The sequence below is a fragment of the Leptosomus discolor genome, chromosome 2, assembly GCF_034619465.1.
Source record: "Leptosomus discolor isolate bLepDis1 chromosome 2, bLepDis1.hap2, whole genome shotgun sequence".
In the NCBI taxonomy this organism is placed as follows: Eukaryota; Metazoa; Chordata; class Aves; order Leptosomiformes; family Leptosomidae; genus Leptosomus; species Leptosomus discolor.
Genome location: NC_141392.1, coordinates 28897955 through 28918380, shown reverse-complemented (window position 1 = coordinate 28918380; position 20426 = coordinate 28897955). Strand labels below are relative to the sequence as shown.

The following is a 20426-nucleotide window of genomic DNA, read 5'->3' as shown; positions in this document are numbered from 1 at the left end:
GTAATTTCAGTCTTCCTAATACTGTACAAGTAGTTAGTACAGCTATAAGTTCTGGAAAGTTCTGAGTCTTTGGAAATTTGAGAAATTACATTCTAATGCTGTACGAACATACTGCAGCTTCGTAAGGAGTAACCAACGGTGATGAATCTTCACCTAGCAAGAGCTGCTGTCTGTTGCTACAGTCTTATATCACTTGCTCCTATCGCTATTATTCTCAACCCCAAACTCTCCTCAGTTTAAATAAGGAAGAGTGACGCAAATTGGAAATCATCCTGCATTATTTAGATAGTAATGTAGTAGGTAATTAGGATCAAAAGATTAGGTTTTAGATGCACTTCGACCAAAACAACACATGCATGCTCAGTTGTTACATAATCTTTCTTGCAAAGTTTGCCTAGATAATAGTACTGTATTACTTGACCAAAAAAATGCTGTGAAATTCCCAAAAGGAAACGAAGAAAGCCTCTGTAATACACAAACAGGTGAAAGAAAATGAAGAAAAACCCAGCCCTGTTCCATACCGGAAAATGAAAGGCTTTTCCCCATGCCTGCTCCATGTATTTGGAGGGCTATGGTCAGGACCAGGTAAGGATAAAACAGCATGATTTCCCTACAGCACAGTTCTCTTTAAACATCCACTTGTCTTTCTTAACATCTTAAACTCAAGTGGCCTTTCCCAGAATTAGCTGAAATCCAGTGAAGGTGACTATACTCATGGCGTACAGTGATCATATTAGCAGCTGATGAAGTGGGATATGTCTGAATGTTCCCGTAAGCCTCCGTAATGATGCAGGCAGTCCACTTTGGCACAGGTTATCTCAGGCTTCGTCCTCCCAAGTTAAGTATTTCTATGCACGAGCAGGAGTTGAGCAAGGGTCAAAGCACAAAATCGTAATGCTAGTTAATCCCTGTAGCTACAGCCTTGGGAAACGCAAAGAAATCAGCCAAATATTCTCCTAGTCAAAGGGAACTCAGCTGATTTCAGCTTAATGTTTATATTGTTGAAGGCTTGGCTCCAGCTTTCTAATTGGCATACAGACCCATGAAAAGCTTTCCTTTCTTTCCAAAAATGTTATTTTAACCTTAGAAAGAATGGAACTCTTACATGAGTAAAGGCTACAGACTTAGATCCCTTGACGTTTCTAGACACATTCCAGACTTTTAAGAGAAATTGCAGGCAAAAGCTTTTAAAGTCTTTTGTGAAGGCGGCCTTTGTCTGGGCTCCAGTAAGAGAAAGCCCCGGGTGCTCTGTGGTGCACGGCCTGCATCCGAGACCATCCCTGCAATGGCTGCCGAGATTCATAAGCAGCATGTGCTTTGGAGCAGGACCCAGGAGCCTCCCAGCTAAATCCAGACTTTCCAAGTATTGATGGCCTCAAAACATTTTCAGATGGTAACACTTTACAGAGCGCTTAAGGCTTTACTTCTGTTAAAATCTGAAAAAAAATACTGGCCTCAGGAATGGACAGGGAAGCAAGGATCTGTTAAAATTAGTGTCTCAATAAAGAAAATTTATTCAAGTTATAAAAGCTTCAGTGTTTTAAAAGAAGGCTTCCTCTTCTTCCTTAACTTCTCATTGATGTTTATTGCATATTTCACACAGATTTTGGCTTATCTGATAAAGTATACTCATAAAGTGTACATCTGATGCTGGCTGGTCAAATACAATGGCAGGCAAGTAGCCTGTCGATGTAAAATCCATGTCCTGCCTATGCCAACAAAACGCTGCTGCTGCCATCAGTGAGGCCCAGATTTCACTTTTGATTCTCCGCACGCACAATTTCAGATCACAAACAAGTGAAATGTAATGGAGGCATAGTCATATCCTAAATTATAAGAGTAATAAGTGAAAATGAGAGAAAAATAAGAGAATAAGAGAAAATAAGGAATATGATTATTGTAATATAGGACCCATTCTGAAGAGAAGATTTCTCTTCCAGAGCAGTATGTAAGACGTCAGTGAGCTACATTCTTAAGTAACAACACAGCATATCTTATAATTTCATCAGAAAGAATCAAAGTTTTAAAAAAATATAGTAATAAAAGAGAGATGAAGAATGAGCAAAAGCTTTCAATAACAAATGCAAGCAACTGATTTTAAAAGATAATTTTGAGCTAGTTTAAATCAGCCTAGCTCCATAAATGTCAGAGAAACCATTGTAATGCGACCAGAAAATCAACCCTAGCTTTCCATGCTGTACCAAACCAGGGGAGACAGAAGAAAACGTAAATTCAGTTTAAATGTGTGCTCACAGTTAATTATACAGTTGCTACAGTTTGACCTCTCTGATCTGGGCCAGAGTGGGGAAAGGACAGGTTTTATTTCAACATTACATACAGTAATGCATAAAAATTAGTTGCCTGCAGTATTTATAACTCAAGACACTCTAGTGAGTATTTCGAGTACATCACATTGACAGTCAGGCAGATGTATACCTCCACTGCATAACTAGCACAGCTTTTTATCCTTAAATGAGAATCTCACCACAAACTCCAGAAAGTAAATATCTGGTTTTATTTAAAATTATTTTAGTACAGTTTTAGCAAAATGTTTTACTCAGCCTGTTCCTGCTACAGTAATAGTAATTGACTTTTCATCCCAGTTTTATTAGTGCTGTTGGGGGAAATGAAACATTTCATAATTCCAAATAGGAAAGCTCAGTCCCTTAATTTTCTTCTCCCTTGTTAAAATATTACTTCATTTACAGAAGAACAATAAAATGGCCTTGTTTTTAGTATCATGCTGTATATGAACAGATTTCTCTGATCATCCATTATAACCTGGAAATACCATCTGATCAGTTCAGTGATGCACATACACTCAAGGGCATCCCGTAAAGCCCAGAGGGATCCAAAGAGTTTTGTTTTATAGATCACACATACAAGCTGACAGAAGAACTTCAAAACCTTTAGACAATATTAGAGTAGCATGCTAGCATTTTGTCCTCATTTTTACCTTTTCTTCAACTTCTACATGAAAAATCCACAGGTATGTACAGTGGTTTTATAGCTCTCAATAGCTGCTATTTCAGAATAAGCAGGGTTTCTTTACATGTAATACAGGCAGCATCCTTCCCCTCCACCAAAAAAAAAAAAAGTGGCAAGGAAGCAATGCAACTGAAAACATGATATCCCTTTCCAAATTAGAATGACCTAGAACTAGCTGTGCTGCCCGTGGCATAGCTCTCCATCCCTATTGACCAATCATCAGCATTTCACTCACGCAGGACCGCAGCATCTTCTCTGTACTAGAAGAGACATATTCCCAAATTAACAACTCCTTTAAGTGAGACCCCCGTTAGGAAGGTTAGTTAAACAGCTTAAAGGAACTTTTAATTTAACTCCTGCTTCTTTTAAGTAAATGGAAAGGTGCATGGCCTTTGGTTTTGGAAACCTAGACTTTTGTGCTCTCTGCTACCACTGTTTTCCCTTGAATCTTTGTGGAACTTCTTTGCATCAATCATGAATGAATAAAGACAAAGGCTCTACTTTTTTCTTTTTTTTTTTTTTTTTTTTTAAATTCTTTCAGTGATGTAAAAATAAAAATTACAGAGCTAAAAGTAAGATAACACAATTTGATTTTTTTAATGACCCTTTCTGACAGCAGCACCAATCCAGCTGTACTACTTCTGCACACAACTTCTCTAGTTTGAAGGAGAAAATGTCAATCTCCTATATTTAGTTTGGAGACATTATCTTGATTAAATTTATGGAGAGAAAGAACTAATTTTCCTTACACAAAAATACAGAAAACAGAGGAGGGAAAATTAGAACTTGTGGGGGCAAAACCACTTGCAAGCTGTGCAGGGGTTAGTTAAATATAAAAGCACACTTAGAAACCAGCACTTGGCCAAGCAGGTGCCTAGCAACACAATGCTACACATGATGTGTTTTTCAATAGGAAAGAAACTCTGCAGTTGTGTTGTTGGTAAGTGAAACAAGAATTCCTGTTTGAAACACCATCTTGCTGCTGGTCTATCAAATGCCAGAAGGCTAAGGGATGCTCCCATAACATCAAATCGAATTGCTAAATTCTCCATTTCCTGTACATTTTGATGGCAACTGTACCTTCTCCATAGCCAGAGATACGTTTTCTTTTTCTTCATGGGTTTTGTCCACAGAAGTAGAAAAATATTCAAAGGAACTGACGTTATAAATTACTGATGCTCACATGGCTGCAACACTTCAAACCTTACATGTACCATGAACGGATAAAGATGGCACTCAAAGTACATGCTGTGTTTCAGTGCTGCGTGGAAAAAAAATCCCTTGAAGCATAAGCCAAGAATGTCTCATGGGATAAACATGTCCTTGGGATAACTTCACGTCAGTGCCCAAAACATGGGGGAGCATAGCAGAGGCTTAATTGGCCCTTTCCTTATTTTCAACTTGATGTCCTGAAGAAAGATGCATGACTGAACCTGCAGTTAATCACTGTAATTATGGACATTTTATACTTCTGTATATTGAATAGGCATAAATCTATTCACACACTGACAAAATAATGTATACCTTCCTATATGTGTAATAGCTGGAATTAAGAGCTTACATCTACATTAAGAGACATATAGCCATTAAAACACATACAATGATGGAAATAAGAAAAAGAACAAAGGAAATATTCTGTGGGAAAGGCTATTATGCACTTGATAGTAGTAAATGTCAATTAACTTACAGTTGTTCCCCTAAAAAAAAAGAAGTGAGAGCTTGCCAAACGTAAAAGACTATGCCATGAAATCCCAACAGAAACAAAGAGTAATGTAAGAAATTCTTCTGATGTACAAGACAGAGTTAAGCTATGAGGGTACACAAACTGTCACAATTTAATAAATATAAAACAAAACCAAATGTTTGACATTGTCTAAAAATATACCAGTGTCAGTCATACTGAAAATGGAAAATAAAAATGGGAAGGGAAAAAAAAAGGCACCAACCCACCAAGTAAGACATGGGTCCAAAACAACATCTTGCTACTTAAGCTATCTAACAGTAGTGTATAAATACCACCTGTGAAGGCCTTCTTTTCTACTTTCATGTTATAAAAGCATATTTTATCAATTTCTCATATGATTTAGGGAATATTTTGCCTAGCATAACCGTTAAGACTGTTGGGTTTTCTCACAGATGGAGGTGGTTTATCTGATGCTGACAATTCCAACGTCAGTGGGAGAGATCTAGAGAACTCACTTAGTAAGTGGAGTGGTTTTAGCTACAACCTGTGCAGCTCTCCTGTAAAAGCTGTATTTGAGCAGGAATGGAAGAGAAATCTTTATCTGGGACTGCAGCAATAAACCACATTCTCTAAATCCCATTCTAAAACCCCTGTTCTTGTGGGAGAGTACTTAGAGAAGCCAAACATGCATTAGACCACAGGTATATGCAGCAGCCTACGGAGCAAGCACATCAAGGGTGGATTTAAAAGCCACCCAGGTCTTCAAAGTTGCAAAGATGCCAGTAAGTTTACAGGGAACTACTGTGAAAGTCTGGCTATCAAGATGAAAAATGGAGTGGTCATTTTCTAAAAGAACAAGTTCTGGTTACTCCAGCTTGACACTCATGAGGGCAATTTTTTAGTGCATGAATTTATTTTATTAACATGATTGAAAAAATGTACTTTTTGTGCACAAAAAGAAAGATTTATCCAAAAATATAACTGCTATGGCAGTTCCAACTCCATTTAACCCCTTTCTGATATAGGTTTCAAGCCGTAACAACTACCATACCAATTAATTTTGTGTGTGCACGAGCACTGAGGATGCCTAACCTACTGTTTGCACATAGCCAGATACACAGATGTTCATACATGGTGGTGCTTGCTCACACCACTGACATTCTGTCTGTGGAACTATATTTCTCCTGGATAACATTATTACATATTTTATTGACATCAATAACCTTATTTTGCAAGGATAGTAGTATCTTCTGGCTATATTTACCTACTAGCAGGAATTTGCAAATACTAATTGACGTCTATGATCCTTTAGCATAATGGTTACCAGAACACACAGAAAGGAAGATCACAACTTCTGTAAATAATATCAGGCCAAGAACAAACATGAATTTAATGTAGTGTTTCAGTTGCTCTTACCACGGTTTTTTACTCCAGAAGTTAGTAAAAGAAGAAGCTATAATAAAACAATTCTACTTCACCATTTTTCATGTGATCACCCATATTTGAGCTGGAAGAGCATTAAGAAGCGTTTTGGGAAATGTGCAGGAAAGTAAAAATGATTAAATGATATTTTCTTATCTTTCAAAATGCACTGTTTGAAGGTAGAAAATTGGGTAAGAAAAGTGAACTTTCTTATTCTCTCCTCTCTGCCCCATGCAGCTCAACTCTCTGCTTTCAGACCCTGACACTGACAAAGATGGATAGTGGTGGTCAAAAAGCATAAACCCCCGTGCTATGCGTGCTGTATCAAGAGACAGTGTGTGCACTGCTGTTATGAAGCCATTCTGTTTAAAAAGAAAAAGTATTCGTGTATTTATATTGTTGTGGGCCATTCTAAAACATCTCAGACTTTTCCAAAACAGCTTGTTTCACTCTCACTTCCCTCTACCACTTCATCTCTTTTCCTGTTGCTTCTGGACCATGCCTACACATTCTACTGATCCTGCTCTTACACGATATCTAGGTGGAACACCCCCTACATCCAGCCCACACAACCAGTTTTTCTCTCCTCTTTTTGGACACCTCCCAGAGAACTTCCTTTTCTCCTTGCTTTCTTTTCCTTCTTGCCATTTTTCAGACAATGACACCCATTGGGGGCTACAGAAACCTGTTGCAGGAAAGGAAGCTACTGCTGAGGCTACATCAGCTACAGCACTTCTGCTAGCTGGAGGAGCTGATGAGGAACTAAGTCTTTCATTCAGGTCCTACAAAATCAATGAAGGCCTTTATACCAACCTGAGCAGGAACAAAACACAACCCATTTCCTCCTCCTTCCCTAATGTCTTGATTAAACTAACAGGTTGTGTTCCCTCAGGGCTCCATTTAACTGGACTGGACTGTCCTGCCGCCAGCTGCCACCCTAACCTGACTATATAAATGATGCATGTATTACAACATCCAAAACATAAGAGTAACCAATAACGTTTTAATAAGCACGCAAACAACAACAAAACCCCACCGTATCATAGACAAAGAGCTCTTTTGTACAGTGGTAACTGGAGTTTTTCTTGTCAATACAGTCATTTGTTCAATTTAATGTTCAGCCAATAAGCTTAATGCATTTGTAATTGAATCTTTGACTGCTTGGCTATGAATAGAGGATTAGGCCTGATGCAAATGGTCACTTTGACCTTGGGAGCTATCAAGTTACAAGATATTTTAGCAATGGAGTAAACAATTTAAATACATCTTGGGAAGTAAAAAAGGTCCTAATGATGGAGTCCATCAGACAATCAAATATTTTGTTGTAATAATAAGTTTATCTTGTCTCTTACAGCTATGTTAACACGGTGATTTTCACGTACTCTCTGTCAACTTGGCAACTCAGTTTATCACTTACAGCTATTTCTTTCCAGCGGTTTTCATCATGTAAAGTTTGTAAACCCCAAAGTACAAATTTTCAGCAATGCACATAAAAATACTTGCATCATTATTAAATGGCCACCTACAACAATCTTTGTATAAACACTATCACACCTTTTACTTCCAGGTCTCCTGTAAATGAAAAGGCAAATAAAAATCCATTTAGAAATTGGAGTTTCTATGAATTTTTTTGAGGGAGAAATATGTCTCAAAGCTGATTCTCCCATGGAGAAGCTGTCCCTATACTTACCTATAGATTGTTTCGCGATGCATTTCTGAATATAATAGGGAAAGAAACCCAGAAGAAACGAGGTCAGCTTTCAGTAAATTCTATGAATACTGCCAAGTTACAAAACACCACAGCTATACTCCTACATAAAGTCACTTTTTTTTTTTTTCCCCCTCAGACTACTTTCTGGCAGTTGTTTACAAAAACTGACTTTTTAACGGCCTGCATAAGCTTCACTGACAAAATTCACAATAGATATAATACCCGTGTAACACACATCACTGACAAATTACAATGTTAAGAGTTAAGATCACTGCTCTAATAATCCTGTGTGCTCTTCACAACACCATCAAAATACATTTATTTATTCATGAGTTTCAAATGAAGATTACCACTTATCCAAGTGAGGATGGAAGATGGATGACATCCTTTTCCTTATCATTTTCAAGAAAAACCAAAACAACAGATCACAACACCAAGTGCTGATCACAGCGATGCTCTTGTAGGCTTCATCCGACTTAAATGGATACTTAGAAAGTTTAACCTCAGAACTCACACGAAATTACAACCCAACAAATCACAAGCAACTGAAGGAGAGCCAAAATAAAATACTGAAATGAAACCATTCAGGCCTGTCTAATCAAATGATTGGAAACATAACAGGGATGGCATCTGATAAAGACATTTAAGGAAACTCTGCCAAACTGTCCTGGGGCTCTGTCTGATGACTCAAGAAGCTTTGGGTATGTCTACACAGCTACTGCAAGTTATTCAACACCGTTAGATTAATAGCCAGTCTTGGCACGGTCAGCAGCAATGTTTTCTGAAGTCAGGGCAGATTTATTGACCTCTCAATTTATTGAAGGAAAGAGATATAACGACCCCTTAAAGAAACAAACTAGGAAAAACCTAATAAAACAACACAACTTCTGTGACAAGGGCTGTTGGTAGGTCTACAGTCTGAATTCCTGCCAGGGATTTTCTCAAAGGAATCCTACTTTTATTTTTTTTAGAAAGAAGAAAAGAAGACAAGCATGTGAAATGATTTCACACGTTCCCCCTCTGATACGAGACATGGCAAGGTAGGAGGGGAGAACTGCAGCAAGCAGAGTGTGTTTGTCTGGAGAGCAAGGCAGCAAAGAGCAGCTACAAGAAAAGCCTACTTGTAACTAAACCAAAAGCAACGACTTTTACAATGCTGTGAGCTACAGTCACATCATCTTGACACGAGATAGCGAAAAGCAGCCCACAAGCAGTTTGCACACAGCAACACACCACAGCACGGCTGCCTTGGACTAGGTAGTGATGGCTTTGCTCAAGCATCATTGGTAGCAGTGGGATTTATAAAACCATGAAACAGGAGACCTGCACACTTAGCTGTATCATGGTAGCTCCAATTTCTAAAATCTGGGAAGTAAACACAAATTGGAATTTGTTTTCTACTTCCTTTACTGAATCTACCAAGAATATTGACATATGCTTTAGACGACATGACAAGGTTGACCAAGTTGGTAGTTTCTAAGACAGTACTGAAGAGCTGATAACAAACTCCATTCCGTTTACCTACTCGAGTAATTCCATGGACCCCTATAAAACTAGTCAGGTAAGCCGAATATAATTTTGCCATAAAAATCTAAATTCTACTGCTTTCTGCTGCTTATGACCAAGAAATTTGCAATAATTTTCTTCAATACTAGTCGACTTATGTGGAACCTGAATTATAAAAGCAATTTTCAATAATGTATTGGGTGTGTGAACAAGCCTTTTCCATAATAACACCACTTATTTAAGCGGGATGATACTTGACAGAACACAATCACATTTGAAGAGTTCTTATTATAGCAACTCCTGTATAACTGGAGCATTAAATAAGTTCTACTGTGATATTAAAAAGTCTTGAAAACACTCTTTGAAGTTACTTAAAGTTACATTATGGCTCTGTCACTTCTTTTAGAAGAAATGAGACCAGGGAATCGGGAAGAGGCACAGAATTAGAATGTCGGCATGACAGCTCCACTGCAGGCAACTATGCCACCGCAAGCAAACACCAAAACCCCTCTGTGTCTAACACCCTTTCCTATGGGCAAAGCATCTCTGAAGACACAGCAAACCTGGCTTGTCTCCTTCCAGGACTATTGAAACCTCCTCTGACCACGCAATACAAGACCTAGTCCTTTGTGCATGTTGTTGCACTGCTTTCTGCCGCCTTCAGGTGAACCTTCTGCCTGTGAAGGAGGGAGGCCAGAAGCAGAGCGCCGCCCCCCCCCCCCCAGCTGATTTTTTTCTTATTAACTGTATTTTTCATATTGCTTTTGATATTGCTGAGGAGTAATTGATGGCATTTTTTGTCTTACATCTTACCACCCGCTGAAATGTTATGCCATGTATCAAAGTTAAGACGGCAAGATGAAGAAGACTAACCCAAACCTCTCCATTAAATATGTATCAGTCACAGAAACTTGACTTCTGCCCTTCAAATACAACTTATTTAGAAAATCAATCACATTAAGTATCATTCATAAAAGTACCTGTAAGGAAGTAGCTAAATCAACTAACCAAAATCTCCGCATTCTGCTCACTTGAATTCTACCATCTTCTTCAAGAATTTACTTCACATGGAGTAAAAAGAAAAACACAACAAAAACCCCAAACTGAGGTATTAACGCTATAGTAGATGACTCAAAGCTTTACAAAAATTCATCTGGTAAATTGCAGATAAATGTGCAGCAGAGTTATGAAGATATGCTTGCAAACAAAAGAAGTGAGAGGGTTATTTTCCACTGAAGAGCAATGAGAGGTGGCCACATTTCAGCATGCTCAGGGAATTTTTCAGACTGCACATAGTACTTTCAATTTGTGTTCCTACTGACTGTGCAACTCCCTCATATGCTCTACCATGGAGAACGTCTCCTCAACTAACTGGCATAATTTGAAACCCTCAAGAGCCTGGTTTTAACAGAGTTGTGTAATTCTTCCCAATGGAACTTTTCAGCTTCAGTCTCTCTATACATTGCCTAAAGACGAGGAATCTGTTGTTTGAAACCCCGTGGCCCCATTAAGAAATCTCAAATTTTGTCTGGAAAGTTGAGAGCCTAAAAATTGATGCATGCAGAACCTTGGAAATTTAGACAATAGATATTTTATGTTCTCAGTTTTCTCATCTGAAGTGGGAAGCTGGATTATGTTTCTGCTTCACCGGATGATGCCGGTAAGTTTAAGTCTCCAGCCTCAGTGGATAAATTAATCAATAACTTTATTTCAAACTTGCAAGCATGCCCCAGTAAGTTTTAAAATCAAATTCTGCTTTATGTCTGGCTTTCTAACTGGCAATGCATCACACGTCCCTCTGCTATGAGCAGACAGTGAAAATCCAAGTGAAATTTTTGTCCCAGGATAGCACAGCCAAGGCACCAACTGTAATACTGTATTCTCTGGGTAAACCTTCACAATTTCAATGTTCACAGATTTCTTTATGTTTAAGCACGTGACTGACAGCTTTGCAAAATTAACTCGTGTCATTTTTCAACCAAATACAACGATTAGTTAACACAAATGGCAACAACATTTACACCCTTTACATCCTAAGTCTGGCAGATGAAGGTCAGCAAGACTGACACACTTTGCAGTTAAAACTGAAAAGCTCTGATATGTTGAATGTAACTTTACCGAAAAATGTGGCTAGCCAACTCCAAAATAAATTGCAGGTGAGATATGAAGGTACGTCACTTTAGCATATTCTTGATGTACACAAGCATTAAGTTTAATTTCCACATGGGCCACAAACAATTTAACACATTTACTGGCTGCTTAGAAGCAGGGAAATTTTAAAGTATAGTTCAGAAGTAAAAACATCACTACATAATCTGGCAAGCTATGTCATATAATGTGTTATTAAACAAAGAAAAGTTTTGCCAAGATAATTATTACTAATGGAGAGCAACCCCACTGCCTGTTCTTATACTGTCAAATCAGCAAAATAAACAATCTACTTAGAGGAACGTATGAAACACTCAAGGGCCTTTCCAAGTGGGAAAGTAGTCAGTGGGGGGACGTAGTGCCAAATAAGAAGAATATTTCTCTCCCCTCGGTTAGTGGGCAGCGGGCATACCAGCTTCCCCAGTGCATCACAGCTCCTCGCACAGCAAGCAATTAAGTGCAAGCCTGCTCTTGCTCACCAGTCGCAGTAATCAGTATACAAACTAGTCATTAACTATTCCATAAGACATATCACATCGTGAAAATGAAAGCAATGCGTGTGCGGGTTCACAGGAAACAAAGCAGATGGTGGTACCTTCTCAGGCGCGGGCAACTCTTTAAAAGCGCTAATGCAGCAACAGCGAATTGTGAATTCAGCTGGAGAATGGGCAATTACTCCTAGTTTTGCACACTGGAGGTTTTCTGCAGAACTAACCCTCCCAATCTTAGCACTGTCAAAATAATTACTTTTCACTAGCCTCTTAGCATTTTAACAGCTCTGTTGTTGACAGTGTCTTAAATAAATGGCACAGTGGACAAAGAAATAACCAGATGTTAATTCGAGTTACACAGCTGTGTTCAAGAACAGTTGCTCACCTTCTCTCTCTCTCATCAATTCTATTTTAACGTCCGAATCAGAGAAACAAAAATGAGGAAAAAGTAGTGCTGGATCCAGCTTTTTCTCATCATAAACACCCATAGTCTAATAAATCTGTACTTCATTAATAATCTAAACATTCTCAACCAGAGGCCCTACTCTCAGAATACTTATCTCAAAAGGCACCTATTTCATTCAGTGGACTTTGTAGGAAACCCCAAACACACGAATCTACCTGTATGGAAAACAAGGTTATACCAGTGGGCTATTTTTTTGCCTTTAATAGTAGGAGAAACTCAGAATGAATCATTTTACAATAATATCTGAGAGCATGCTGGTAACCTCTAACATCACTGAAACTATGGCTCCAGAAATATTTTATTTCCTAAGGTATTATTTCATAACAAATTAAGTTTAAATAGTTTGATTCATTTTAGCAGACCAAAACTCCATGTTGAGATCAGTCAATGGTGAAATAAGCTGTCTAATAAACTAAGACTGGAAAGACAAAGCAGTTCAACTTTCTGTATGAAAATTTAATAGATATATTCTTGCAGTTTTCCTCCAGTCAAGATGGAGAAAGAATTGGATTTGCCTAACTCCCCACAGAATAGGAATTCTGATATTTGACTAACTTTTAAAAGACAATCCTAATCCAGTTTTCTCACAGTTCATCTGCCACAGGTTCACCTATAGCAAATTGCTCTAAATAAATGGATGTCAGATTTTTGTGAGTTATTTCCTCAAAACATTTCCCTAAACCAACGCAGTTAATAACAAATCTACAGCAATCTCTTCTGAACAGACTGTGCTGCCTATTTGTTTTTAAATTCTCAGATGTCCTCTGCCTTCAGAGGGATGTTTTGTTACTGTTAAGAAACAACCACTTCCTAATGATGGGGATGGTGCAGAATACAGAATATGTTTATTTGATTTGCAGGTGCCACAAAGCCCGAAGGGAGGTGAGTGCCCCAAAGCATGGAGCAGACTCAACCCATCCTTAGGAACGGGGGATATGGTCTGAGTGATAGGATGCTACTCATGGGGCACTGAAAAAGTAATACATTTAGGCTTGACTATTGCATGAATACAGGACAGAAAAAAAAAAAAAAACAAAAAACAACCTGTGGATCAGAAGATCAGAGGTAATTGTACTGCTGTGAAAATCCAGACAATGTCTATTTGTATGATACAATAATGCATGTGCACGTAAGTGTGCCCTATGAGAATGAGAGCTCTGACCCCACTTGGCTCTAGGAAAAGAAGCTGGCTGGAAACTTGCTTCCACTTTTGGGCACTGCCTTCAAAGGAGACAGGGACCAAGTGGAGATAGTGCCAAGAACAACATGAAGAATGAAGCAAGGTCTAAAACACATGGTCTATAAAGGAAACTGGAGTTAACTGGGAGTCTCCAGCCTAAGGAGCAAAGACTTCCACAACCAGGAAGGCCACTGCGGAGAGGAAGGATTGGCACATTTTCCAGGTTCACTGGGGCCAGAAAGGGAGGGATGAGCTCACAAGGCAATTGGGAAGGTCCAGATGGGGCACTAGGAAAAAACCACATAGTAAGGACAGCAAAGCATAGGTAAAGTTCATGGAAAAATGTGGAATCTTCTTGAAAAGTTTGGTTTAGGGACATGGGAATGAGGATCTTCATCAAAAGTTTATTTTAGGGATATTCAGAGGAACAAGAAGTGGAAGGAGGTAAAGGCAAATTGTCATATTCTGACAAGAATCCAAACAGCTTCCCATCACACTGATTACATCCAAAGCAAATCCAATTACACCCAGGTTTTCCCCTGGATTTACACCATCACAGGACAGGTCAGAATAAGGTGCTGAAGTTAAAGATGGACACTCATCCACAGGGTAGTTATACTAAAAAAAAAAGAGCTACTCCAGCTCAAAGAATATTGTAAAATGCCACTTTCTTGACTGCCAAACCATCTGTTAGAAAGCAGTGTGTACCCTACCTGTTCATACCGAGTTGTCTACCTTCCTAAAATTAGCCTTCTTATGACACCCAGTTGAGGCTTTTAAAACCCTGTTCTTCTGTCATAGCTGTCTATCGGAATGTGGGAAAATACATAAAATTGTCACTGGCCAAAATGCTTTGTCCAAAAGTTATTTAAACCAAAAATGTCTTTTTATCCTTTTGGCTTTTTCCCCCCCTCTCATATATATATTTTTTATTGAATTTTCTGGATTTAATTCTTCATTAAAAGCAAATAAGCAAAACAAACTGTGACTTGTTAAATGTTTGTTTTCAAAATATGGAAAATGTTTTCTAAATGTTTCTTAAGAAGCCAAATATTCCTTGTTTCACATTTCTTTTTGATTATTATAAATCAAACTTCATAAATAACCCAACAAAATATATACACCAGCATTAGTTGTGTTCGGAGGATGGGAAGCTGTGCAGCTTGTGACTAGCAGAAGAGATTCCTCCATTTGCAAGAGAACGATCCTGCTCTGGAAGTCGGCAGGAGGACGGGATATTGACATTGGCAGCGCAGGGGCTGCAGAGCTGCCAGCTGTGCCTGTGCGTGAGTCGAGATGCACACAGCACGACAAGTTTTCTGGGCTGGGAGTGGGCAGAAGACATGGAGAGGAGGCCGCCTATGGGTGAATGTGTGGGAAGAAATGGAGAGACAACAAGGAAGCTCTTCCAAGGCAACTGCTGAGAGCCGCTGTCCTGCTTCTGAATTGCAGAGGAGGTGAGAGCTTTCCTGGCTCCAAGTGTGCATGCATAGACCCCCCAAACGCTAGCCTAGGCACTTCTGAATGTAACAATAACAGCAGCAATATAATAAGCTGTTGCATAAGACATACAAAAAAATATTATATTGCATAAGACATACAAAAAATATCTACTAAAATCATGGTAGTTTGCATGAATGAAGAGTTCAGTGCAAGAGAAAATGAGATGTGGCAAATAAAGACCGCAGAGGAGGCAGGAGTTGGAAATGACAACCATAAGGAGTCCTCAGCCCTCTCAACTGCACTGAGCCCGAAACCCTTGAATAAACTACAGCCCAATTGTGCCGTTCCCTGGAAATAACACAGCTTTGGGATCAGCTGCCTCAGATAAAACAATAGCTTTTGTGACTCAGGACAGAAGCCTTAATACTAAAATTTCCTGCAGAACTACCGAGTGTGTCTTTTTGAACAAAGTGCTTATTACCAGGGACTCGTCGTCCCAAAAATCAACCATAACCTTGACATCTGCTTATTTTCTTTTAGAAAACTACCTTGCTCAGTTATTATATATTGACAGCATTAGGGTTGGCAGTGGTTAGAAGGGGTGAAAACTACCAAGGAAGTGCCACAAAGTGCTAACACTGAAGCTGTAGGACACGATGTTGTCAAAACAGAAAATAAATAAATACTATTAGTACAGAGACCTTTAAAAAGTAGAAATTCTTGATCTCCCAAAGAAAAACATAAAGCAAGACTTGCACTCGGTCATTTTATAGAAACTTTCCACTAAACACATCCCTTTGCTTTTCATATTGCTTTGGCTGTCACTTAGTGAGGGTTAGAAATGGAACGGATGTCTTCGCCTGATGCCAGGAAGAAGCGAGCAGCACGGTCTAGCTGGGCGAGAGTGAGTTGTACCTTCTCTCCTCCTCACCAGCAACCTCTGACAGCTGGTGACAACCAGAAGAGTTTTGCTGTACACAGTCTCAATGAAACCCCCTGCAGAGCTGCAGGCTGCTGAAGGTATTTCTGAAGCTTGTACTGATGATACCCATGTGGGTTTTTTTCCAAAACTCTTTGTGCCATATGTGCCACTGAACTGATCCACAGGAACACAGTCATCGGTGCGTCTCTCCTCCCTGCAGCTAATGACCTCATGTTGGAAGGTCATTAAACACATTTAGGGCAGAAGAAAGCAGCCTACCCACCATCAGCCCCTGCAGTTCTCTCAGCACAGCACAAGCATTTCCTCTCTTGCTCCTTAATTGCACAGTGCAAAACTCCCACCAGGGAAGTAGTGGAGAAAATCAGACGAAGGCACACAAGCCAAGAGGTCTGGCACCCTCACGGTCTGGTTTGTTGAGCTATGCCTGCTCTCTCCTGGGTCTATACATCTCAGCAGTGCTTTTTGGTTTCTTCTCAGGTACTTATGGGATGCCTACCACGGAAGGGCTTCAGCACCTCCCAAGGACTAGTTCTATAAGCACATACATCTCAACGCCTCCCTTTCTCTCCCTGCCCCCCATCCCGCGCACCTGCGGGGGCAATATACAGTACTCCGGGCTTTTTCTTCATCTAATGAGGTGCTAAAACAGGTGCAGAGGTGGTGAAAGGAATGGTGACCCCTTCATAATGCCATGAGGTTTATGGGAATCAAGGGAAAAGTAATTTGCTCACTGACTTTTGGCTGAATTCTCCAAGGAGAAAAGCACACTGTCTCTTTGCATCCTAAAGGACACTAAAATCCTGGCTGTATGCAGCCTGGAAATCTGCTGGCATATCAGTGGCTGGGGGAACAGAAAACATGGCACGTGCTTCCCTACAGATTTAATAGGACCATATATGGCAAGCTGTGGAAACCAGAAGGTCGCTGGACAATATTAAAGATGCTGATACTTAGTTATGTGATAATAATGTAAACTGCAATTAAATGTATTTGAACTGAGGGCCTTAAGTGCCTTGCATACCTTACAAACTGCAGGATAAATCCATGGCATCCTGTTGAGGTTTTTTAAAAGATATTTTAGGGCTTATTTTAGAACGATACTGTATGATACAGAACATCACACACAGTTTTTCAGATTTAAATTAATTCAGACAATTTTAAATACGTGTGTAAACAAAGCAATATTGGGAACATCCTTGACAATTTTAATCACATTGGAGTCAGGTACAAAATGTACGAAGGCATAAAAATGAGAAGATCAGTATGAAAAAAAAAAGTCTTTCTATAGGCATCGTTTCCATAAATGGTATGCTCTGAAAGTACATCACTATATTGCAAAGATGGTAAAGGCTCTAGTTCTGAGATAGGAGAGACTCGCTGCTGTGGGAAGAGCAACAGTTACAGAAGACAAAGGGAAGAAACACAGAGTTAAACTTCTCTGACTGTGTCTATGCCACCTCAATATGGATATTTTTCTGCCAACAAAACCCGAAAGGTGAACGCAACTTTCCTTCCTCACCCTGTTACAACATACCAATTCTCTCGCTCTTGGTTTCAGACACCATTTCTTTCTTGCAGCACCCTGCAGCAATACCCTTCTGTAAGTCCTATCCCCAGCCCCAAATTTAGCCTCAGAGCTTCATCAGCTGAGTCTTTCCACAGTGACTTTCACAGCCAGACTCAATGTCTTTTGCCTCTTCTCCAACACTCTTTCCAAAATCCTATCAGATCAATTGGCAAAAACAACGACAAGCTCTTGCCTGGCTGCCAAACACCCCTGTCAGCCTTTCTCTTCTCTCTTCCCCCCTTTACTCAAAATGCAAAACAGCAAAACCTTCTCAGTTGCCCCTATGCCACTGCAACCTGATAATAAATAGTTTTGCTCCAAGATCCTGAACTATTGCCCTAGATCACAACTGTGGTCCTTAGCTACTCCTTTAATCTCTTTTATTTTATTTTAATTTCTTTCGTCTCTCCCTCCTCTGTGCCTGCATCTCTCATTTCCTGCTTTCTCTGCGTACCACTTCAAGAGCAGAAAAGATCTGTTGTTCACACATTGAGGAATACTGCTTCTTCAAAAAATGTTATTTGCAAGGATTGGAAGGCTTTTTTTCTGATTAGCATTTTTAGGGAGTTTTTAGTGTTGCAGCTTTTCTTTCCAAATAGATCTTTGAAAATTAGCTTAAAAAGATTACAAAAGTGAAACAGTTAAACAGAAATTACTTTTAAAAAACACCCAAAGTCTTTGGAAATATTTTTCCAAATATAGATCTGTATATTTTTCAAATATAGATGCATGGCAAGTTCTGTTAACCCTCCAAGCAACTAAATAATCAACGAACAGTGAATGCATTTTCTAGTTTCTGTGTTGGGGGTGAGATAATTCATCCTGCCTTGGTTTTAGGCACATTACCTAGGTTGCCCCTAGGTTATGTGCACTCTTTGACACATGGAGAACTTACCCTTCCAGAATCAGGTACTCTGAATCACACCTTTCAGGATGGATCACATATCCAAGTACAGTGTGTGAATAGCTGGAATGTCTATTGAAATACAGAGCTCCTAAAGCACGCTCTAATGGCAACACTAAAAACAAGAGTGCTTGAGCCTCAAGACTCAGTCTCCATTTACAATAGCTGTTTTGAGCATTACTTAATTATTTCAACAATAAAAACATCCACCTCTTTTGTATCATCTCTGGTCGTCTTTTTTGAGGTAGATATACAGAAAGCTGATGTCACCAAAGAAAAAGATCATCATTTCAAGGTATTGTGCTGATGTCGCTGTTAACTGGTTGCATACTGCTATGGGCTGGTTGGTTATTGAGGGAAATGCTTTGACAGGGATGTAGGGGTGTTAGTTTTGTGTCCTGGAAGAGCTACTGTCCTCGAAGAAGAATTTCTAAGACAACAAAGTCAGGCGCTCTGTTTTCTTCTGAATTATAAGGCCAGTTATATGTCAGCATGTCAGGAAACTGGCCCATCCATTAGCAGCAGAGGCAGCGAAAGGCTGACTTTCCTGTGATATTTGACCCTACATAATGTATAAAACCTCTGTTTATTTTCTTTTGTTAATACAGAGTCTAGTAAGATTCTTGTGTCCTGTTGACGCAACTGCAACAACAGAAATTCAAATAAAAATGCAGGTTGTGCTAACAGATAATGAACTCGGAGCTTACTCTATTCAACTGTCTAGCAACTGGAAAACAGGCAGTAGACAGATTTGAAAGCCCTAATAAGAATTTGGCATTCAGTCTCAAAAACACAGGGAAAGACCCATCTCTGTTACAAACAGCAGTGAGTGAAAGGATTTTTACCAGCCAGGGGGGTGATAAGCTTCCCAGGCTACAGAACTGCCTTAGCATTTTTCCTCCATTGCCAGCAAGAAGAGTGGGAAACAATTCACTGTTTCCCTTTACTACCTAATTGGAAGGGGATGACAGCATAAAGGGAATAATCGTATGGCAGTGTCAGGTTATGACACTTTAATTAAGGGGATATGAGTCCCTCAAAGCAGCAGTCCCTCCTCACGAGTGTTCCTAAAATGTACCTGTGTCAAATCCTGCCCCATCAACGGTGGGTTCGTTCATTACCTACAGCAGCTTTTAAGAAGCTTGGAAATAAAATGCACATTTCTCTACTAGTTGTAAATACTTCTTCATCTGGCAAAAATGGATTTATTTTCCTACCACTTTTACTCTTAAAAGGATTATTGTGTTAAAAAGTAAAAGTACTAGTCAGTACTATTGTACAGACTATGCCCGTTTCATTTTTATTGTGGGGACTCTGAGAAGTCCAGAGATCTCAGCAACTTGTCATCACTTAAACTGAGCCCTGAGAGGTCTCTGGGCTTCCAGACAAATGCCTTATCAGGATATTATTGCCACTGTTAAAATCAAAAGAAAACAAAATGACTTGTTAAGCTTCTGAAAAAAAAATAGCAATGGAGCTGAAACATGACATTTCATTAACATTACTTGTACTGTATATATTACAAGCTCATGAGAGAATCACCAAGCACAGTAATTCTTTAGTTTGGTTTTTGTGGTTTTTTTGGTTCTCTGAAGAGTATAATTTAACACGACGATCATGCTTTGCATTTCTGGATTTGTCTTTTTAGTTTGTAAATAAAATATCCAAAGCTGGAATGAAAATGTTCTACAGTAAAGCATTTTGAAAGGAAAAGAATAGTCTACCAAATTAATTATGTGACTAATCATAAGAACAGACTTTATATTTTTTTTCTATACCCACTAATTATGTCATGTTCTTGATTCCTCAGCACCAAAGCACTACTCTCCAAAAAGTGCTTTTAAAATCAAGATATTAACAGTTAATCAGCTGGAATAAACAACTTCATAGGAGAATTCTGCCTCATGCTCAAAAACTCTGACAGCACTGGAATGAGAAAATAAATGAGAAATCAAGAGTTTTAAGATTAAGAG

The 20426-nt window shown here is 39.1% G+C and overlaps 1 protein-coding gene across 1 annotated transcript in view; it reads right to left on the bottom strand.

Annotated features, from left to right (window-relative positions):
- PLCB1 (phospholipase C beta 1) overlaps window positions 1-20426 on the bottom strand; it is a 399681-nt gene that overhangs the window by 202824 nt on the left and 176431 nt on the right. The window lies entirely within an intron of this gene.